The 23,343-nt window shown below is 48.8% G+C and overlaps 1 protein-coding gene and 1 long non-coding RNA gene across 5 annotated transcripts in view; one reads left to right on the plus strand and one right to left on the minus strand.

The window, feature by feature from the left end:
• Window positions 1-8,448: 8,448 nt before the first annotated feature.
• On the minus strand, window positions 8,449-10,245 carry LOC123332567. Its single transcript, XR_006549399.1, has 2 exons — window positions 9,387-10,245; window positions 8,449-8,593 (listed from the first exon to the last, which is right to left on the minus strand). It is a non-coding gene; the product is annotated as an uncharacterized LOC123332567 (long non-coding RNA).
• A 156-nt stretch (window positions 10,246-10,401) lies between these two features.
• Window positions 10,402-23,343, plus strand: part of TEX2 (testis expressed 2) — a 110,744-nt gene continuing 97,802 nt past the window's right edge. For 2 of the 4 annotated variants that reach the window (XM_025279825.3, XM_025279828.3), the window contains exon 1: window positions 10,402-10,552. The gene's annotated coding sequence lies outside the window, so the exon portion shown is untranslated. Of the gene's footprint in view, window positions 10,553-23,096; window positions 23,226-23,343 lie in introns of all 4 variants that reach the window. The other 2 variants (XM_025279826.3, XM_025279827.3) reach the window with 2 other exon arrangements.

Raw genomic sequence — 23,343 nt, forward strand, 5'->3', positions numbered from 1 at the left:
CTGAAGGATCAGACTAGAGGGTTTCTAACTCTTTCTTTTTTTCCCTGGTGCTGTGCTATTTCTTCTTCTCTCACTCTCTCTCTCTCTCTCTTTTTTTTTTTACTACTGGCAAGGGGATCTTAGTTCCCCAACCAGGGATTGAACCTGCACTCCCTGCAATGGAAGCACAGAGTCTTAACCACTGGACCACCAGGAAGTCCCTGCTCTCTCCCCACCCCCTTTTTAAAATTTATTTGGCTGTGCCGGGTATAGCTGTGGCATGAGGGCTGTTAATTACGACATTCAGGGTTGCGTTCCCAGACCGGGGATTGAACTTGTGTGCCACAACTGAGACCCAGCACAGTCAAATAAATAAAATATTAAAAAATATATATATATCCCAACTCAGCAGGCAGGAACTTTCTTTGTTCTTTCCTTCTGGCAGACCAGGCTGGAGGCAGTCGGGACCTGTCTGAACTCTAGCTGGAAGCGCTTGTCTGTAAGAGCCAAGTGGAGAGGAGAGCTGAGAGGTGCTTCCCCGGGGCAGGGAGGGCCCTTCACTGGCTCTTACTGGACATCACTCCTTCAGCAACGAGTGTTACGAGGGCCTCTGATGGGCCTGGTCTTGCAGAAGGAGGGAGAGACATATCTCATCCCAGCCCTCCCGGAACTCACCATCCAGGGGCAGAGACGCTAATAATTCTTGAGTCACTCTTTGGATAAGTGTCACAAAGGAAATAGTCAGGACCAGAAAGATCTAGGCCACGCTGATTTACAACCCAAGGCGAAAGGAGATGGGTTGCCAGGGTGACGGGGCTCAATTTAATCTTTAGAGAAGGAAGAGTCTGAGGAATTCCCTGGCAGCCCAGTGGTTAGGGTTCCACGCTTTCACTGTTAAGGACGCTGGTTAATCCCTGGTCAGGGAACTAAGAGCCTGCAAGCCAGGCAGTGTGGCCAAAAAAAAAAAAAAAGAAAGAAAAGCGAGAGTATGACTGAAGAGGTTTGAAAAGAAGGTAGTAATGTTGATGGAAAAAGTTGCCATTTGATATGCATGAATCTCCAGAAAGGGAAAAAAAGGCAAGGAATTTTCCAGGTTGTTCCCTGGGTGCTCTGTCAGCATAAGCATGGACCAGAATTACAGCAGACATATGAAGGCTACAGCCAAGCTCTTGAAAGGTCACTGAGATACCATCACAGCTTCAAGGGAGGTTTGAGCAATGCCAGCCTGACCCCCGGCTGTCACTACATGGATTGCTGCCCACCGTTGGCACCTCCCCCCAGAACTCCATCCATGTATGAGAGCCAAATCTTCTTATCAGGCATTTTATTTTTGGGCACCCAACTTTCCTCTATTGCGCAAACACCATTGTAACACCAGTAATGGAAAACGAGATAGGGAGAAAAAAAAACACACTTTCCTCTGCCAACATGTTAACTTTTCCATTTCCAGCTCTGTGTAAGAGACCAAGAGAACAGGCTCATGGGGATGTTGTTTGAGGACATCCCAGGGCCTGCCCTGACCAGCCTGGCCCCCAGGGACAGTTTGAGGTCCTGAAGTCTGATCTGTTGGACAAGCAACAGACCACTGGAAATGGCATGGAGGGAGTATGAGAGATGGACTAAGGGAAGGAGGACTGGATGCATAGGGAGGTGGCCAGTAGGTGTTGTGAAAGGATTAAATAAGGGTCAGGTAGGTCAGAGGAGTGACTCCTGGCTTGGCAGAGTGGAGGTCATCAATGATGTGACAAGAACAGTTTCTGGGGAGCAACGGAGGTGGAAACCGCTGGAGGAACAGCTTAAACAGGATGATGGGAGACGAAGAGGGGAACTCTTGAGAAGTTGTGCTGTAAAGGGCAGCAGGAGGGAGTCATGGACAAAAGGGAGGAGATTTTTCAGAAGAGAGATGCTAGAGCAAGTTTGTATATTGATGGACTGGATGTGAGCAGAAAAGAATGGAGTCTCAGATAACTCATTGTTCTTTTTTTTTTTTTTCAAAGTAGGCTTCCCTGGTGGCTTGGTGGTAAAGAATCTGACTGCCAATGCAGGAGACTTGGGTTTGATCCCCGAGTTGGGAAGATCCCCTGGAGAAGAAAATGGCAACCCACTCCAGTATTCTGGCCTGGGAAATCCCATGGACAGAGGAGACTAGCAGGCTATACAGTCCATGGGGTCGCAAAAGAGTCTGGCATGACTTAGCAAACCACATAGCTGATTAACTGCGTTGTGTTAGCGTCTGCCGTGCAGCAAAGTGAATCCGTTATATACATCCACTATTTTTTAGATTCTTTTCCCCTATAGGTCATGACAGAGCACTGAGTAGAGTTCCCTGAACCATAAATAGTACTATCATATATAGTCGTGTGTATATGTCAATCCCAATCTCCCAGTTTATCCCTCCCCTCTGCCAACTCACTGTTCTTGATGTTCTTGACTCCAGCAAGTTAGTGGGTGGGGGGTGGCGCTATTGACTAAGATGGGGGTGGGCAGGGACCAAGGATTCCTTTTGGGGACTTTTAACATGAGATGATTATCAGACATCCAGGAGAGACCTAGCAGGCAGTCAGGTAAGGCTGGAGCATAGAGAGTGTTTTCTCCTCTGCTCTGAAAAGCATGAAAACTATAGCATGGGCTGGGCCTGGGATGAATGAAGAGCATCATGGCTTCTCCCAGCCTCTGGAAACTGGGTGACCTTCTAAGGCTTGGGACAGATGCCTTCACAACTTAATGACAGAAGTCCTATGAATTATAACAATCATGACGATGACTAGGGGATGACTTACAGCCAGGAAAGACCAGTTGCTCTTCTGAATAATCATTTAAGTGGGTCACACCGTGATTGCTCAGAGGGCCACGAGAGACCAAGGCAGGTGCAGGCGGGTGGGAAGGGTGATTAGCAAATGCATGTGTGTGTGCTCAGTTGCTTGGTTGTGTCTAACTCTTTGTGACCCTTCGGACTGAAGCCTGCCAGGCTCATTTGGCCATGGAATTTTCCAGGCAAGAGTACTTGGGTAGGTTGCCATTTCCTCCTCCAGAGGATCTTCCTGAGCCAGGATTCGAACCTGCATTTCCTGGGTCTCTTGCATTGGCAGGCAGGTTCTCTTCCACTGCGCCACCTGGGAAGCCTGATGGGAAAATGGCAGGGAGGCAATTCTGATTCCACCAGTAAGCGGGGTTTGCTTTGGGCCTCAGGCTAACTACTCGATTTTTCCTTCCTTTTAATTTGTCTTTGTATTTTTTATAGCTGTGATAGAGATCTATCACCCCAAATGGTTGTAGGCACCACTAATAAAATTATGGAGCCTCTATGGCTATCAAAGGTACCTAGTAAACCAGAAGCTGAGCACTATTTCTCAGAAGCAGAGACTTGGTGTCCTTTCCAGGAGACTTAGTGGGGCCCTGGATACTGTGAAAGAGGTCAATCATTTTCTAGCCCAAAGATAACAATAGGACTTAGCTCTGAGGATGAGTGGGTAGACAGTTCTGTCTGCATTTGCTCCGTTCTTTGCCCGTGCGCCTGATGAGAGTGTTTCCAGTTTCCTCTGGCTGAACTGAGCAGGCGCTATCTGTAAGGGCGAAGGGCCTTCGCTAATCTCTTCTTGGCAGCTTACACATCCTCATGACTGAGATCACCAGGAGAGCATCCTAAGGGCCTGGGGCATGTGTGTGCACCACAGACAGAAAGAAGGAGCTGGTGTGATGAGAGAGAGAGGCCGAGGACACTGGAGTCTTCCTAAAGAGTAAAGAGAGGGCTTCCAGGTGGCTCTGTGCTGTGCTTAGTCGTTCAGTCAGGTCCAGCTCTTTGCGACCCCATGGACTGTAGCCCTCCAGGCTCCTCTGTCCATGGGGATTCTCCAGGCAAGAATACTAGAGTGGGTTGCCATGTCCTCCTCCAGGGGATCTTCCCAACCTAGGGATCGAACCCAGGTGTCCCAAATTGCAGGTGGATTCTTTACCGTTGGAGCCACCAGGGAAACCCAGGTGGCTCAGTGGTAAAGAATTCACCTGCCAATGCAAGATACATGGGTTCAATCCCTGTCAAAGAAATAGATAAATAAACATTTTAAAAAAGAAAAAGAAAAGCTGTGTTTCCCACACTCCAGGGATTGGTAGAGCAAAAGAAACTGGAGGACTGATGATCCCCTTCCTAGTGGGATGTACATATAACGCTATTTTCTGAGCCAAGGAAAAGGTGACCACCCCTCAAACGGGCGTTTTTGTACTGGGGCAACACAAGAGAATAATTGATGCTTTCAAACTGTGATGTTGGAGAAGACTTGAGAATCCCTTGGACTGCAAGGAGATCAAACCAGTCAATCCTAAAGGAAATCAACCCTGAATATTCACTGGAAGGACTAATGCTGAAGCTCCAATACTTTGGCTATCTGATGTGAAGAGCTGACTTATTGGAAAATACCCTGATGCTGGGAAAGATTGAGGGCAGGAGGAGAGATGGTTGGATAGCATCACCAACTCAACAGACGCGAGTTTGCACAAACTCTGGGAGATGGTGAAGGACAGGGAAACCTGGCGTGCTGCAGTCCATGGGGTCGCACAGAGTTGGATACAACTGAACAGCAACACAAGAGAACATTTGAAATTGAGCTTTCTTGGAAACTCCAAGGTATTCAGCCACTGGACTGTTTGGTTGTTTCACAGTATTAGACATTTTTTGTTGCCTGCAACCATGTGATATCTTCTTTCACTTCTATTTTTGAGGCTTAGGCATATCACCCCACTGTCTTCCTGTACATAATAAATTCCATGGCTGGGAATTTGCCCTAGAGTAAAAAGCAACTGGGCATTTATTATTATTTATTAAGATGCTACACTAAGGATTTATGCATACTCTTAATCTTTAAAACAACATATGGTATGGATATCTCCAACATATATGAGGAAACAATTCAAGGAAGTTCAAGTAAGTTCAATATCTTTTCCAAAGTCACATGGCTCAGAAATGACAGATGCAAAATCTGAAACCAGTCCAAATGACCCCAAAGCCAGAGAACATTAGAATGACATTAAAAGACATTTGAAATCTTGTGTCCCTCCAGCCTAACTTCAGATGACAAGTTTTTTGGGACAGTGGGATGTTCTTCTCTTTAAAAAAAAATTAGTTTTGGCTGTGCTGGGTCTTCATGGCTATGCAGGCTTTTTTCTCTAGTTTTGGCGATCAGGGGTTACTCTCTAGTTGCAGTATGCAGGCTTCTCACCAAGGCAGCTGCTCTTGTTGCGGAGCACAGTCTCTAGATCACACAGGTGCAACAGTTGCTCCATGGCATCTGGGATCTTCCTGGACCAGGAATGGAACCTGCGTCTCCTCCACCGGAAGGTGGATTCTTTATCACTGAGCCACAAGGGAAACCCTGTTTAAAAAATGGGCTTTGGATTGGAAACCTCTTATGTACCACTGGAGATCTTCAGCCACCACTCTAGTGGCTGTGTCTTCTTCTACCAGATTCCAGCAGGTACAGTCTGACAGTGTTTTGTCTCTGGATCACACCCAGGGCATCTCTGTTGATGCCCACTCGATGCCAGGCCAGCACTCCCTGGAAGCAGGGCTCAGACCCCTGTGCATAGGTCTTCGCCAATGGGGACAGAAACCATTGGATAAATGCCTCCCCCCGTCTCCCCTATCCTAGAAGGTGGGTCCTAACATGTTTTTCTCAGGGCCCCTTAGTATCTCCTAATCGAGCAGCCCGGACAGTGGCCACCCTAGTAATGCATGATCAAATGCCTCTGCCCCCATCCTTGCTTGGGTTCCTGAGCCCTGGGTATGTTCCCTGGGTTCGTGCTCCTGAGCAACGTACTCACATGTGAGCTTTGTCTCAAGTTCTGCTTTTGGGGGAACCTTGGCCCAAACAGATTGAAACCCTTTCTTTGCCTAAGCTGTTACCCAAATATAGACCATCTTTGTCTTCTGAATCACACAGATGCTGAGTAGAGCAGCCACACGGACACGGCAGAGGCTAGCAGTTCTACCACTTCTCATTTTGTTTAACCTGATTGGGAGTGGATATTTCTGACTGACTTCTAGCTACTCTATATCAGGGTACGTAAATCACGTTTTCAAAATGAAAACCACCTTCCCCTATGTGTAGGTGGATGTGTATGTCATTAAGGGCTTCCCAGGTGGTGCTAGCGTAAGAACCCACCTTCAATGCAGGAGACATTAGAGACACCAGTTCGATCCCTGCATCGGGAAAATACCCTGGAGGAGGGCATGGCAACTCACTCCAGTATTCTTGCCTGGATAATCTGGATAGAGGAGCCTGGCGGGCTACAATCCATAGGGTCGCAAAGAGTTAGACACAACGGAACTGACTTAGCACAGATGCACATGTGTTATTAAAAGGCCAGCTGGGGGAGTTCACTGGGGGTCTAGTGGTTGGATCCTGGGCTTTCACTGCCATGGCCTGGGTCAGGGAACTGAGATCCCACAAACTACAAGCTGAGCATCCCCCACCCCCAAAAAGCCAGCTGAGTCCTCCCACTTCTGCTACTTAAGGGGAAAAGAGATACAGAAGTAGGGGCCAGCACCTGTTGGCTGCAGGGCTGACCCTTCATTCTGGGAGTTAAAATTGTGCACCAGGGTGCTTCTGTACAAGCTAGAGACTGAATTTCCCGTGCTGGAGCGGAGTAGAAGACCCAGTCGTTGGAAAGCTTTGAGGATGGCGGGTTAGAGGGAAAGGGAGGGAGTAAATGCTGTGAGATGGATTTGCTCTCTGCATGGAGCAGAGGGTGGGCAGAGAGTCAGCAGGGAAATGGAGGGAAGGGTCAGGATTTCTCCCTAGAAGCCCACTCTAGCTCTGTTCCACATCAATTAGAAGCCACCATTCCCCTACTGGTCCTTCCTTAGAATGACAGAGCTTTGAGACATTTATATTTAATAACCTCAGGTCTCATATGCTAATTAGCAAATATATAATCGACATCAGCTGGCTGTTTGCCACTCCCTGATGACTGGGAATTATTCACAAGTACATCAACCCACCAGGTGAGGCACCTCTAAAACCCCGGAAGACTTCCCATCAGCATCCCTTCCTGCAAATGCTCCTGTCTCCATGACAATGGTGGGAGTCCTTCTGTTCATTAACAGGTTTTAATTTTAGAAGGAAAACCAGACGAGAGAGGAGGATGCTCTCCCACCTCCATCATCTCAGAGAGTGGTGCAGAGTGAACAGAAAGCACTGGAGGCCACACAGCCACAGATCATTCTCTAAAAGGAACCGGGGACAATCCAGGAGTTGAGTGTGTTTAGAAACTCCAACTCCATGGCCGGACCTGAGCTTGTCATCACTCAGAATTGCTCTTCTCTGAACATCTCACCTAACCCATCCCACTCCAAACTGACACCATGTCTGTTTCTTCCCATCTCTCCTGTCCCACATGTTTCTTCCAGTCCAGCGGCAGCCCCGCTACCTCCACCACCGCAGATTTCCTTCTATCTCCATCCAACTTAGAACCCACGATCCATCACTTTGACCCATCTGTTGTCTATACCTTGCACTGTTTTGGGTTTCTCCTGCTCCTGACCCTGTAAATTCTTCACTCTGGATTCTCCACACGGGACCCAGCTGCCAAGCCCCACATAACCATCCATCTAACTCCTGTCATGGTGAAAGTCACTCAGTCGTGTCTGACTCTTTGTGACCCCATGGACTCTACAGTCCATGGAATTCTCCAGGCCAGAACACTGGAGTGGGTAGCCTTTCCCTTCTCCAGGGGATCTTCCCAACCCAGGTATCAAACCCAGGTCTCGGGCATTGCAGGCGGATTCTTTACCAGCTGAGCCACAAGGGGAATGCCTCAAATGGAAGGGCCCTGGGCTGCCAGGAATTTTCCCTCTCAATCTGGCAGCTCCCTCTTTCAATCCTCTCGGTGGCTTTTCTAGTTCTTCACTGTTTTCCTCAAGGCCCGGTTACCACCTCCCACCCACTCTCAAGAGAAGACTTCGTTTCTCACTTTAGAACGAAAATAATAGAAAACAGCAGGCAGGAATTTCCTCAACTTCCTGCCCTCCATCTATGAATGAATATGCACCCACAGCCATTCTTATCTACATCAAATTTGATATTTGAATTTAGCATCAAAATCCCTGGCCTTTGTCATTGGTCACTTTACTGAGTCACAGATACCAAGGTCTAACACTCACTCTTTTCATTTGTAAGTTCAAAGTACATGTACCTTCATATATATTCTTTACTGATTTGGTTTTCTTGCCAGTCCAAGGAGGCAGAATTTGTTATCATCATCTCCTTTTATAGATGAGCAGTCAGAGGCTCACAGGGATTTAATGATATGTCTTGTTCAAGGTCAAACAGATGGTACGTTAGCACAATGGAACTTAAACTCCAAGGCAGCGCTGCTACATTCATTATACTGTCTTTCATGGCAGCGCTGCTATATTCATTATACTGTCTTTTGGAGAAGTGCAGTGATGTTTGCTTCTTTTGCCTTTTGAAGTTAGCTGTCCTGTTTCTGGCAAGAAGGAAGGGCACTTTGGCAGGCACTGGAGCAGGCAGTTAGGAGGTCATGAAGGCTGGCTCTTTCTTAAGCTAGTCTTGTGACCTTGGACACATTACCAGTCTTCTGTGAGCTTCCGTTTCTGCATCTGTAAAATGGAGAAAATAACAACCACACCTACCACACAGGTTTCAAATGAATTAATGCGTACAAAGATCTTGACGTAGTGTTGGCCCAGAGTAATCTTTTAAAGGTAGGAGGAAGTGTTAATATTATTACATGATTATACATTTGTTAATTTTTCAAAGTATCCAAATTCCTCACTTTTCAAAAGGAAGGGCTCCCTCTTAGTGTTCATGCTGGATCTTATGGACCTCCAGCTTGAGGTCAGGTTGACACTATATTAATTAACCTAATATTTATGTAGGGTTTTGCCTGGGCAAGGAAGGTGGAGGCGGGCACTCTGAGATACACAGTGCCAGCTTCCCCAGGACCCTTGCAGTGGTACAGCTCCAGGCCCCCTCATCTTCATTGCCCACTCCACCCCCACCAAATGGTGGAGGTTTTAAGGTGTGGCCAAGATCAACTTTGGGCTGTTTCTCTAGTGCTAACTGCCTTTGTTGCACATTTCCAGATACCCAAGGCTGGAACCCTCTGTATTTAAAACAAGAATTCCTTTTCCTTTGGGAGGGCCAAGGGAAGCAAATAGTGTTCCCAGGCAGTGATGTCTGCAACCCAGAGACTTAATCTTGATGAGGCTGATGAATGTGTGTGTCGAGCTGTTCCTGGCAAACACAACACCCACAGAAATCACAGCAAAAACCAAAACAAGCAAACAACCAGCCAAAACACCATGACCACCACCACCACCAACAGCTATACGGTTGTTCTTTGGAGGCAGTTTGCTTCTCTTAGGAGGGGTCTAGGCAGAAGAGGCTCACTTTCAGGCAGGGGCTTCTGGGTCAGATGGATGTCCGGGACACCGGGAGGAGGAGAGGCATGTGTTTGGGAGAATGGGCAGGGCTGGATGGCGTTGGAATCCAGGCACCTTCCTGGGGTTATGACTGGGCCTGGTGATGGCAACAAGGAAGGGTGTGTTTTGCCATTTAAGTATTTAAGCATTGTCTAGAGAGTTAGAGAACAAGACTACCTTGTTGCTTTAGCCCAGCCCGGCGCCCTTCAGACTCAGTTCTTGGCATGACCCACTCAGGGAACTGTCCTGAGTTTCTCAGTAGGCGACCTCCAGCCAAACTAGCGAATCTCCCAACCATATTTGTTTTTGAGGATAAAGAATAGCTTATCTTTATTTATGGCAGTTGCACTTGAACTTCATTGCCACGAGGGACTTGAAATAATACGTGACTGCCTGTATGTTGCTCTTGTACCAACACTACCCACATCAGAATCACCTCGGGGGACGGGCGCTGAAAAATACATATTTTCCCCAGTCGCATTCCAGACACACGGAATGTGTGTTAAATGTTTTACAAAATTCTCCAAGGTGAAGCTGGATAATTTTTACGCCAATTTCTGGGACTGGACGGAACACATGTGTCGGAAGGCCCTATGAAACTCAAATTCCAGTCATTGTGCCAAGCGAGGAGACCCTCGGGACCTCAGTTTCTCTTTCTGACAGAGGCAGGTTCTGTCCCCCACTTGTTGCTAGACTTCAGGAAGCGTTAATTAATAAATGCAAAGTGCTGGGAAGAGCGAAGCTGCCGGACTAGGGAGAGAAGAGAAGGTCTCATCTCTTCCAACCCAGGCTCTCCCAGGTAACCCGGCCGCCGCCCGTCTCCCCAGCCCCGTGGGCGGCGGCCTCTTTAACAGACCCGACCAATCGCACACCCATTTCCGCGGCCGCTCCCGGCGCGCTGGTAGGGGCTGGATTGGCCGGGCCTGGCGCGAGGCCGGCTCCGCCCCCGCCGCCCTCTGGTTGGCGGCGGCGGCCGCGGGCGCGGGGCGGGTCCGCTGGCTGGGCGGGGTGGCCGGTGCCCCGGGGGCGGGCGGGCGGCAGGACGGCGGCCCGAGCCCGAAACGGAGCGGGGTCTGCGGCGGCCGTGAAGCACGGGCGCCGGCGCAGTACAATGAGGCAGCCAGTGGATCCGGGGTGAGCGCTCCCTGGGCCGGGCGGAGCGGTGGAGGGAGCGCCCACCAAGAAGGCCGGGGCTGGGGGCGGCTCCGGCTCCTCAGGGTCCGGGGGCCGGCGGCCGTTGGCGCGGCTGGGCGCGGGGGTCCGGTCCCCCAGGGCCCCGCCCGGCTGTCACGGTCCGGGTTAAGTTGACATGGACGCCTACCCGCGAGGCCCCCGGGCGCACCCTTCTTTCCTCTGGGGGCGGTGTGGGGCGGTCTGGGCTTGACCCCGCCAGAGGTGCCCGCCGGCCAGCCCCCCAGCCTGCTGTCCACGGGCTCCGGGCTCGGCCCTGGCCGGGGAGGACCGTCCACACTCAAACTGAGGGAAAACAGCTTGTGGTTTTATGAATGGGGCCCCGGGTTCTGGTCTCCCCCGGCGCTCACGTCGCGAAACGCCTAGAAGTCGAGAACCGCAGTTACTTTTAAGCGGATCTTTCAGAGGCTCTCAGCTCCTCGGGTTGTTTTTCGCCAGCTCTTGGAAATCGCGGGTGGCAGTGGGTGGTTCGCGTGCCTTAGACTTGAGACGACGGCGTTCCGAACGCCGGGGGTTTTGGAAGGTTAACAAGTGACATTGGGCTGAGGCCTAACGCCAGGTGCCTTGCCCGGAGCGCGGGGTGTGACGGCGGAGGCTGTGCTGCTGCTGGTGAGCAGCAGGAACGAATCGGTGGGATCAGAGATGGGCTGAACCGCTCCCCAGAACGCTCGGCTGACGCGGGAGTCGGTGCAGGGGAGTTTTCCCCTCTTGAAAATGCCTTTTGGAAAACAGCCCCTCGGTGGGTTGATGGTTACTGAAACCATCGGTTGTTATGGTTACAGGGCATCTAATGTAAGGGCAAAGCCTGTCTCCACCCTCGCTTTTCCTCCAAAGCCGTGAAGTACTTTGTCACTACAGTCTTTAAGAGACGCTGCCCATGGAGGGCATACTTTTTTATTTGGAGGAAAAGCGTGGGCTCCATGAAGGCAGGAGTGCTGCCATATTCGTGTTTGAAGTTCTAGGTTGTGACACCGCGGCTGCTCTGCGCAGACGTTGAAAAGAACCAGCTTTTCGCATGTTTTGATGGTTTTCATCAAAGGCTTTAAAGGAGTCCTTTCAGGAGCCTGATGTAAGCTGGAAGGAAAACAATGAGTAACTTTTATATGGAAGCCAATAAGGAAAAACGGAGGCGCAAATGGTCCTTGAACTCTGGAATGGGGAGTGTTTGCAGAGTTTAGATGGTTTTTTTTTTGTTTTTTTTTTTTTTTTGACCACCCAGCTAATGAGATCTTAGTTCTGGGGCCAGGGATCAAACCAGAGCCCTAGGCAGTGAGCACACAAAGTCCTTACCACTGGACTGGCAGGGAATTCCTGAAAGTCTGGGTTTGTGGATTTAGAGCTGGGTGACACAGTGCAGCTTATCTTCAGGGAGGTATTGAAAGAGCAAAAGTGCCATTTTTTCAGCTCTGGTTGCTGTTTAGTCTCTAAGTCGGGTTCTACTCTTTGGGGCCCCATGGACTGTAGCCTGCCAGTCCATGGGGCTTCCCAGGCAAGAATACTGGAGAGGGTTGCTATTTCCTTCTCCAGGTCATCTTCCTGACTCAGGGATCAAACTGCCTGAGTCTCCTGAATTGGCAGGCAGATGCTTTACCATTGAGTGCTCTTACCCAACCCTTAAATCATTACAGCATTCTTTCAGATTCTTCTAAAAGTTGGTGATTGAGCTAAACTTTATGTAAAACAAACAGCCTCCTGAGATGATGAGGGTAGAGTGGGATTTTTGCCATATAGTTTCTTTTTTTCACATGGGCCTCAGGGTTGGGGGTGGTGGAGAGCTGTGGGTGAACTGGACTTGCCTGCATTTATCTCCAGGAAAGGTGCTATGCCTGAGAGGAAGGAGATTAACAAACCGATTCAGATAATGGTGGTAATTGAGGCAATTGTCGAGTAGCCCAAGGGCTGGACAGAGGAAGGGGAAGAGAGAGTGCACGGGTTTTGGTGGGACTAAGGGGACCGCGCCTTGTTGGAGGTTTGAAGAGCAAGTAGAAAGTAATCACATGAGAGGATTGGAGAAACAGCATTGCCGAGTGTATCGTTTGCATATTAGATATTATGGTTTTGGAATGCATCTGGAAAAGAAGCAGGAAAGACAGTTGTTAGTCTTTTAGGTAGGATAAATGTATAGGATGTTTGGGAGTTCTGGTCCCAGTGAAATGGCATATAGTCAAAAAATATTCACTCAACTAATTTTTGTTGAGAGTTGGCCATGTGCCAGAAACTTTGAGGCATTCTGGATATGATGGCGAAAAAAGGCAGGTCAGGAGTTTGTTTCTACATCTATATGGCTCACCTTCCCTCCCAAAGCTCATAACTTATGAGGATTTTCTGAAGCTCTTGAAGAAAGAAAGAGGTGAAATGCACAGAATATTACTTATCATAAGAACGAAACAGGACAGTGGGGAAATCCCCTGTAGGTCACTTTTGGTATCAAACTGGATCTTCCAAGACTGCTTTCTGTGTCAGATGTGGTATCTCTTCATCCTCATATCTGTTGACCAGTGTCTTTTGATGGTGTTGCTGCTGCTGCTGCTAAGTTGCTTCAATCGTGTCCGACTCTGTGCGACCCCATAGACGGCAGCCCACCAGGCTCCCCCGTCCCTGGGATTCTCCAGGCAAGAATACTGGAGTGGGTTGCCATTTCCTTCTCCAATGCATGAAAGTGAAAAGTGAAAGTGAAGTTGCTCAGTCGTGTCTGACCCTTAGTGACCCCATGGACTGCAGCCTACCAGACTCCTCTGTCCATGGGATTTTCCAGGCAAGAGTACTGGAGTGGGGTGCCATTGCCTTCTCCGTTTGATGGTGTTAAGTTCTTTTTAACCTTTCCCTCTGTCAGTGAGTTTACTCAGAAGTTTAGAAGTCAGGCAGCTGTCCCTGCCCTCCAGGTGCTTCCAGTTCATTTTCTTTGCCTGAGTGGCTCTCAGGGTCAGCTTTCTTCTGTCTGATCCTTATTCTCACCAGAGTGTCCCCCTGGGGAATTGCTGAGGTCACAGGGAATTGTTTGTTCTTTAATTCTGTCCCAAAGCAAAAGGTGGTCATTATAGAAAGAGCATTTGCTGAATTCCAGCTCTGCCATTGCTGCTTTCTCTGTGTATATTGGGCTGGTCATAAAGTTCATTCGGGTTTTCCCATAACATCTTATGGAGAAACTTGAATGCACGTTTTGGCCAACCCAATATATCCTCTTTTGTCCTTGGCAGCCCTCTAAGGGAGACAGATGCTGGTAGCCTCAATGTTGGACTTCCCAGGTGGTGCAGTGATAAAGAATCCACCTGCCAATGCAAGAGACATGAGAGATGCAGGTTCGACCCCTGGGTTGGGAAGATCCCCTGGCGTAGAACATGGTAACCTGCTCTAGTATTGCCTAGAAAGTTCCATGGACAGAGGAGCGTGGCAGGTCAGTACATGGGGTCGCAAAGAGATACGACTGAGTGACTGAGCAGGCAGGCGCGCGCAGGCACACACACACAGAGTCTCAATTTACAGGAGAGGAAACTGAGAGCAGTTCAGTAGCTTGCCCAGGACATAAGCTGGTTAGTTGGTGGAACAAGATCTTAGTTCTCTGACCAAGGATTGAACCTAGGCCCTCGGCAGTGAAAGCAGAGTCCTAACCACTGGACCACCAGGGAATTCCCTGGAACGAGAACTTCAGTCTGGGACTTTCTGATTCCAGATGTACGTTTTCCGTGGCATACCGTGCTGCTTTTGCCGAAGAAAAGGCAGGTTATCCTAGTCTCGCACAGTGCCTTCTTGGGCATGTGAAGGGCCAGGTTCAGAGGTGTTCAGAGAATTGCCGTAGTTGATGTGCTCGTGGCGGGGCGGATGTTAGCCCCCTGTGTCCTGCCTCTTTGTCAGGTGTGTTTTTGGGTAATTCACATGACTCGGGAAATCTGAGTTTACTGCCATGAAAAGGTGACCAGACTTACCAGGTCTGTATCCCAGTGCTTCTATTTACTAGCTCTGTGACCTTGGGCAAACTGTTTTCTCTGTGTACCTCAGTTTCTTTATCTGTAAAATGGGACAGTGTTCACATTTCCACAAATGTAAGACAATACACTTTGTCTCAGCTTAACATGTCTGAAAAGAAAAGAAAGTGAAGTTGCTCAGTTGTGTCTGACTCTTTGTGACCCCATGGGCTGTAGCCTACCCATGGGCTCCTCCGTCCATGGGATTTTCCAGGCAAGAGTACTGGAGTGGGTTGCCATTTCTTTCTCCAGGGGATCTTCCCCACCCAGGGATCGAACCTGGGTCTCCCGCATTGTAGGCAGATGCTTTCATGGTCTGAGCCACCAGGGAAGCCAAAGTATCTTTTAAATCTATGAGGTCTGACAGTTGTACTTGGCAGGACTTCCTTTTTTCGTACATAAAATAATGGTGTCCTAGTGGGGTCCGAGGTCAGATGAACCATGCTAGTACATTCTCTGTCAGTAGTTGTGAGGATTACACGAAGTCATTTGTGTGCCTGGCACAGCGTGAGCCAGGAACACGTGATGCTGTCGAATGACAGAACGTAAGGTTAACTGGTAGGTGGCTCTGGAGGGAAGCTAGGGAGCGTCTTGTAAGATTTGCCACTCGGAGCCCAGGCAGTAATCCATGATCTGTGGGCTGCAGGAACATTTTCCAGTTTGTATGGAGCTCTGTCCTTTGGCTGACTTTTGTCCCCGTGAGAAGCATTAACTTCAGGAGCTAACCAGCCATGGACAGACAGCTCCCTGCCTATTCATTAAGTTCTTTGTGAACTTCAAATCCCAAGTTAAAAATAACTGTCTTTATGAGAACTTTGGAAACCTGGGCTGATGTGAATACTATGTGTGAATTTTAAAGCACCTCAGGATTTTGTGCAAGATTCCATGTTGCCTCTGGCCAAGCTCCTTGTGATGCTTAATTGCATCGTGTGAAGTGTCTGTGCAGCCCCATTCATCAGAAGGGTGCTCGGAGGCAAGTACAGAAACCCTGAGTTTCTGAGTGAGGTGCAGAGAGCACCGCAGTTGGTGTTAAGAGACCTGTTGGCCTTCCTGGGGGGTTCTCCAGTTATTATGTGTGTCTTGGGCACTTCATTTCCCCACTCTGGACCTTGAAGTTCTCTTCAAAGTGCGGACTTGATTTCTTAGTCTCCTCCTCCCGCTCCCTCCAGTACAGTGTCGTTGATTATGTGAGTTGATGAATTTAAGGATCTGAGAAGGTAAATGTTCGAAAGGAAAGGACTCCTGAAGTCTCAGGTGGGTGTTCGTGCTGGTGCTTTTGTAATGAGAAAACATGGGCAGGTGAGAACAATAAGAGCACTGTCATTTATGGAGAGCTGCTGTATGCCAGGCACTGCCCCACTTTTCAACCTCGCATCATCCTGGGAATGCTTGTGCTCAATCGTGTCTGACTCTTTGTGACCCTATGGACCGCCCAGGCTCCTCTGTCCATGGAATTGTCCAGGCAAGAATACTGGAATGAGTTACCATTTCCTACTGCAGGGGGTCTTCCTGACCCAGGGATCAAACCCCAGTCTCATTCGTCTCCACCGGCAGGCGGATTCTTTACCCCTGCACCGCCTGGGAAGCCCTTATGAATAGTAGACCCTAGTATCAATCTTATTCTAAAATGAGAAAGCCGAAGTTCAGAGTTAAGTAACGCGTTCAAGATCATGCAGCGAGGACAAGGGCTTATGGCTGGGACTAGAACTCAGGCTTATGTTGCTCCCCAGTGTGAGTTCTGTGGTTGTATCAGGTGGACCCTGCCTCATTTTGAAATCTAAGCCATGTTCCCTGGAAGTTTTCTCAGTTCAAAAAGTGAGATTTCCCTTTGCTTTGGGGTCATACATTCCCAGCCTCTTACTGTGTACTGACCCCAGTTTAAATTCTGAGTTCTCCTTGAGAACGTCTGCTGTGTGTTGGGAGAACTTTGTTAAATTTAAGGACAACCCCTATGGGAGTTGCAGAAGACTTAAGGCCTCTTTGGTTTTTCTTTGGTGAACACAAGCCACTGGCCAGGCCACTGTGAGCATAGATAGGACTGTTGAGAGAAGAATCTGGCCTTTCTGCGAAGAAGCTGCTGGAGTGGCTGATGGGTGGGCTTTGAAACAACCTAGTGACCTTTGTTGGGTTTGCCCAGAAGATTGGTTCTAAGGGCTTCCCCCCAAAGAGATGATTGGACACACTGAGTCCCTCCTGGGCTTATCCTAACAGTTGAGACCAGGACAGGGCAAGAGGAGCCCTCTTCAGCTTGTTTAGGTTTTGAGGTTTAAAACCACCCCCACCCACATCCTTGCAGGATTATTCCTGCAAATAACCTTTGAGAATCCCAGTATGCATTTCATAAGTTTCATTTCACGTTTGTTACTTAAAGCTGACATAAGCTGGCCTGTTCTCTCTCTCAGTTTTAAGTCCTTTCTTACACTTAATGTCTTTTAAGCAGTGTTCCTCAAGATGGTTCTATGTATCATTTGGGGCTGGAAATACAAAATTAAAAAATCTTACCACTGAAAGGACTGACTGAACAGCGATCATCACTCATTAAACAAGTGTCTCTCTGGGTGTCTGGAGCCAAGCATTGCGCTTAGCATTGGAAAGAAATCCAATGGGGAGCGAAACAGATGTGTTTCCTGCTGGCACACAGCGCATTATGTAGTCTAGACAGTAAACAAGTCAACTGACGTGTGTGTTGTATACATTAAATTGTGAGAAGTTGGAAGTCTCCTTCCTCTGAGGGAGGAGAAAACAGGCCCTGAGAAAGAATAAAGGGAGGGAGCCAGTGTTGGGAAGGCGCCTCAAGGGAGGGAGTGGCTTGTGGCCGGTGTGGCTGCGGTGAGGAGGAGCCAGAGGAGCGGATAAGGAAGGAGAGGCAGGTGCAACACGGAGCGGAGGGGAAAGGCTGGGACTCCCAGCCTGTCAGTGCTCGAGGCACCGTGGGAATGTCTTACAGGGGTTTGCTGACTTACTTGGCCTGGAAGGAGATGAGCTTGTGTTTTGGGGTCCACATTTCCATCATCCTGGGTGTAAAGTAGCCAGAGGGCGGCAGGTGGGACCGAAATGGCCCCTGCACATGTCCACTGGAGGCGTCCCTGTGTGGTGTGGTGTGGGGTGGCCACATGCTAGCCACAGCCCGGCTGCTGGGCAGCGCTTGCCGTGGGGCCTCTGCAGTGCAGGCAGGGCTCACCTGAAAGCTGGGGTGGACCGGAAGCATTGTTCCTCAGTCTGCGGGCATCTGCGTTAGTGTTGGGATGGGGGGGAAGTCGATTATCAGCCTTTTCTTCCGATAAGATGAGGCAGACAGTGGCCTTATTGTCAGGTGGTAAGCATGACGGCTCCGAGCAGCTGAGAACAGAACCCACCTGAACCCAGCCTCTGAAGACGCTCAGTGCGGTGCTTCCTGACGCCCACCATAGCCTGGGATCACACAGGAGGAGAACTTCATAAAACAGGTTGCTGGCTGGGTTGGTTCTTGGCCTGGCTTGAGAGGTTTGGTAAAATGCTGTGCACCCAGCCCTATCAAAGTTTATAATTACCCTCCAGAGTATGTGTTAGAACAGATTGAATTTGTGTATAATTGCATTAGTTCCTTGAGAAAAAAAGAGTCCATTATTCTGGAGAGAAATTTTAAATACACAAAAGTAAAGAAGAAAAAATGAGCCTCCTGTATCTGTCACTCAGTTTGAGTAATTATCAACATTTTCCAATCTTGTTCCCATGTAGTTTCACATTTGAAGCATTGTTGGTGGATTTTCTGTCACAGTATAAATGTGTCTTTGGGATATAAAATCACATGGTAGATATGGTCCTAGAGAAATTCCTGCATGCTGCATCATTACAGGACATAATTACAGGACTGGTGTTAGTGGTTGCCATTCTAAATCTGAAACGAACATTTCTTGCAAGCCCCGTATAGACTTGCTTATGAAAAGTAGGCACAAAATTAGATGGCCAAATAATCTGTGTATTTACTGAGAATATCAACTGCATTGGGCAATATGTAAGATATATATGAAAGAAGCTTCCCAGGTGGTGCAGTGGTAAAGAATCTGCCTGCCAATGCAGGAGACACAAGAGACACAGGTTCAGTCTCTGGGTCAGGAAGATCCCCTGAAGAAGGAATTGGCAACCCATTCCAGTATGCTTGTCTGGAAAATTCCATGGACAAAGGAGCCTTGGGCAGGTTACAGCCCATGGGGGTAACAAAGAGTCAGACACAACTGAGCGTGCATGCACATGTGCACACACACACACACACACACACACACACGCACACATGGAAAGAATAAGACAGTCTTCACAGTGGCTTGTGAAATCCTGGTCCCTTTCTTCCTCACAAGGAATCACATGGTTATTTTCAACATTCCTGGCAAATAAAATATACACAAACCCCAAACTATGAGACTGACTAAAAAGCACTATTTTTTGGTGTATATTAAGTTCAGATTATAGCTGCTGCTAAGGCTTCCCTGGTGGCTTAGACGGTAAAGCATCTGTCTGCGATGCAGGAGACCTGGGTTCAATCCCTGGGTTGGGAATATCCCCTGGAGAAAGAAATGGCAACCCACTCTAGTACTCTTGCCTGGAAAATCCCATGGACGAAGGAGCCTGGTAGGCTAGAGTCCATGGGGTCGTAAAGAGTCAGACATGACCGAGCGACTTCACTTCATTTCATAGCTGCTGCTGCTGCTAAGTTGCCTCAGTTCTGTCCGACTCTGTGTGACCCCATAGATGGCAGCCCACCAGGCTCCACTGTCCCTGGGATTCTCCAGGCAAGAACACTGGAGTGGGTTGCCATTTCCTTCTCCAATGCATGAAAGTGAAAAGTGAAAGTGAAGTCGCTCAGTCGTGTCCGACTCTTAGCGACCCCATGGACTGCAGCCTACCAGGCTCCTCCGTCCATGGGATTTTCCAGGCAAGAGTACTGGAGTGGGGTGCCATTGCCTTCTCCAGATTATAGCATTCACTTATAAAATCAAGGAGGACACAGCTATATATTGAAAGTCTCTATCTGTTAAACTTTTGTGTGTCTTTTAAGGATAATTCAAACCTGCAGAGAACCTTGTAGCAGCACCTCTGGAATTCTTTCCGACAGACCCTTCTGTAGCGTTGAGAATGTGCTTCATCTGTGCTGTCAATATGGTGGCCTCTAGCTGCCTTGACTATCAAACACTTGCAAGGTGGCTAGTGCAACTGAGAAACTGATGTTTTAATCTTAGTTTTCAGTTAAATAGCTCCATGTGGCCACACTGATGGTGTCGTAAACCCTGGAGCTACACTGTTCAATCTCTGCAATAGGAAAAATCCTGCAGAAACTAATTTGGACAACAAATGAGAGAGCACAATTCTCATGTAGGTCCCGAACTTGGTATATTTTAGAGAAAAGGAGTTTGATTCTGTAGAAGGAAGAATTGCCTCTTGGGGTTCATGGTGTTCCTCTGAGAGCACAGTTTTGGCAGCTCAGTAATCTGAGAGGTTAGATTTGGTGCGGGATGTCTTCCAGGGCTCAGATCTTATGAAAGAAGGAGTGACTGTCTCCAATGCAAAGCGCTTGTGCTGCTCTTGCATCACAGAAGGTTTCTAAGAGGTAGACGGAAATCTATTGCGTGGCTCATATGAAGGTTTCAGGTGGTCGGGTGACCTTACCCTTGGTAGCTGCGTTCACTGCCAGGGGGGTTTAGAGGTTCAGAGGAGACATGCCAAGGGCCTGGGCTGTGGTAGTCACCTTTTCCTCCCCAGCACATAGTACATGCTCAATAAATATGTTTCAAAAACAGATGACAGTTTTTAAGAATGGATTTAAGAGCAAGTAAGGAGAAGAGCTTTAAATTTGTCTAGAAATTCTGAAAAATAGGTGCCAAAGGAAGTAAGTGTAATACCAGTGAGCTGCAGAGTGTATACAGCCAATATTTGCTGCCGGAGGTAATTGACATTTCTCTTCACTGCAAATGCAAGCTGGCTCTTATCTCATCCGTTGCCAGGTGCTGTTATTTTCATCTCTTAAACATCTCTTGAACAGTTCTCTTTCTCTTCAGCTTCACTGCCACCACTCTAGTCCAAACAACTCTCTTGGTTTTGAAGGTAGCAGCAGCCTTCCCCCTGTTCTTCTCACAGCTGCTTTCCCTCTTCTCTAATCTCTTCACCCCTCGGCAGCCAGAGTGGTCTCTTTCTCTTAAAAATTCCTAATATGATCACACCACATCCTTGTTCCCCATCCTAGGAAGGCTTTTTGTTGCTCCCAGGATAAGAGCCACATTCTGAACCTGGTCTGCAAAGTCCTGTGTGATTCAGTGCCCCCCGCCCGCCTCTGCTGTGGCCTGGCCCCAGGCCTCTCCCCTCTCAGTTAATTACAATCCATGACCTTTCTGTTCCCAGCTGGAAGGGAGCTCAGCCTTTCAGAAACTGAACCACCGTGCATCTCCCTCTTCGGGAAGCAGCTCCACCTCCTCACCTCGCTCCCTTTTTCTCTCTTGTTCTTTACACCACTTCTCGCTGTTGTTGTGACGTATTCTTTAGGAGACATCTGCTTTCCCACTTCTGGGAGGGCAGGGACCTCATCCATTGTGCTCGCAATTATATACCAGTGCCTCGCTCAGCATCTGACCTGCTGCACGAGCTTCTTAAATGTTTGCTGGGTGAGTGAATGAATGAATGAATGAATGAGTGTAAGCACATTAGGAACATGGGGGACCTTGAATAATGCTCTCTAACACTTGGATTTATTGGAAGGATTGAATAGTTTTTAGAGCAGGATAACCTGAGAAGGGAAATGGCCAGGCTGGGGGCTGAGGGTGGAGGGATAGTCCATGGGAATCTGTGGTTGGAGCTGTCTGGTGGGTTTAGCACTGTCTCACAGGAGAAACATGTCTTGACCCACACTTGAAAAGTATTTGCCTGCCGAGTTAAGGGTGGCCCCCTGTCTGACTTCCTATCCCTGCCCTCAGGAGGCATCACTCTCACTGAGTATATGCTTAGTTGCACTGGGCTCCGATTTAAGAACTCACGGTTGGAGTCTTCCGTATACAACCCACAGACAGGGATGTAGTAGTCTTCCTGTCTTTCTAGAGTTGGGATTCTGCCCTGTTCATGTTTGTCTCTCTTTCCTCGCTTTCCACCATGGCTCTTATTCCCATTGGCACCCCTGGGCTGTGTCCCACAGGTGGTGGCACTACTCCAAAATCATGCCAGGTGGGTCCTAAAAAGAGTTCTTGGCAGTGTTGTCCTCAGTCACCTCTGACTCTGCGACCCCATGGACTGTATGTAGCCCGCCAGGCTCCTCTGTGAGATTTCCCAGGCAAGGATACTGGAGTGGGTTGGATGGGTTGCCATTTCCTCTTGCAGGGGGTCTTCCCGACCTGGGGATCGAACTCTCGTCTCCTGCATTGGCAGGCAGATTCTTTATCGCTGAGCCACCTGGGAAGCACTCTTGGCAGCAGTGGGTGGGGATTCTAGTTGTGCCTTGTCTGGGAAGAACAGAGGCAGGTCCCGACCCTGCCGGTGAGGAGACGCCCTCTTCCTGGGCTACTTCTAGCTGAAGGGAGGAGCCTGCGGGTGCTCCTCAGATCCTCTTGTCATGTGGGAGAGACTCAGGGGAAACATGGATCTTCACCAGAAACCATGAATTTCTAGCTAGGAAATGGAAGGCCTTGGCAGAGATGGTGGTTACATTTGTTCTATAACTTTTGTGATTCTGAAAGAGAAACTGGGATGTTTTCTCAGTTTGATGGGATGTCACTAGCTGGTTTCCTAGGAAATGTGTGTTTTTGTTTTTATTTTTGGAAGGAAGGGACTGGTTCCCTGAACCAGAGCCTCCAATAACCAGAGAGGAGGTATTTCATGAAGACCAGAGTGATATGTCTTCTGGGAGTCTTGCAAGTCTGGTTAAGAAGGCTTTAAGCTGCAGTCCATGGGGTCGCAAAGAGTCAGACACGACTGAGCGACTTCACTTTCACTTTTCACTTTCATGCATTGGAGAAGGAAATGGCAACCCACTCCAGTGTTCTTGCCTGGAGAATCCCAGGGACGGGGGAGCCTGGTGGGCTGCCGTCTATGGGGTCGCACACGACTGAAGCGACTTAGCAGTAGCAGCAGCAAGCTGAATATTAAGGGGACAGAAAAGTGTCCAGGAAAAGGGCAGAACCAGAGACTATAGAGACCTGTGTGACTTAGCAGCAGTGTGGGTACTGAAGTGGTGCCCAGGAACTCCCAAGTGGGAACTGGCATCAGCTGGTTGAGAACGCCACTGGTGGAGGGTGAGCAGGTGATACCTCCATGCCCTGGAAGCCTGAACAGCTCAGCCGGATAACTATGATCTGGTGGGGAGGGAGGATTAGAATAGAGCCAGGTGGTGTGGGTACACCTGGCTCTAAAAGAAAACCCTCTGCGAGATTCACTGTGTGCCCTGATCGTGGAAGACTGGCGGGGAATGTTTCAATGATGATAGAGCAGAGGCCAGGTTATGTCACTGTAGGACTCTGCCTGCCAGACTGAGGGGGCAATGATTTTTTTTTTTTTTTTTTTTCCATGGACAGATTTTAAAACACGCCTCCTGGCAGGTGTAGTGGACCAAGCAGATGTTTGTATAAGGTGAATTCCATTCAGAGTGGACCATGTGGTAGATTCTGACCCTACCTTGCTGATCATTTTACCTCTGAGAGCAGGTAAAGGGAAGTGTGTGTGTGTGTGTGTGTGTGTGTGTGTGTGTGTGCGGTCCTGCTGGGACCTAACGGTGACAAATGAGGAAAAGGCGGTTGACAGTGAGGACAGGGGGAAGCCATG

This window comes from Bubalus bubalis, chromosome 3 (assembly GCF_019923935.1).
Source record: "Bubalus bubalis isolate 160015118507 breed Murrah chromosome 3, NDDB_SH_1, whole genome shotgun sequence".
NCBI lineage: Eukaryota > Metazoa > Chordata > Mammalia > Artiodactyla > Bovidae > Bubalus > Bubalus bubalis.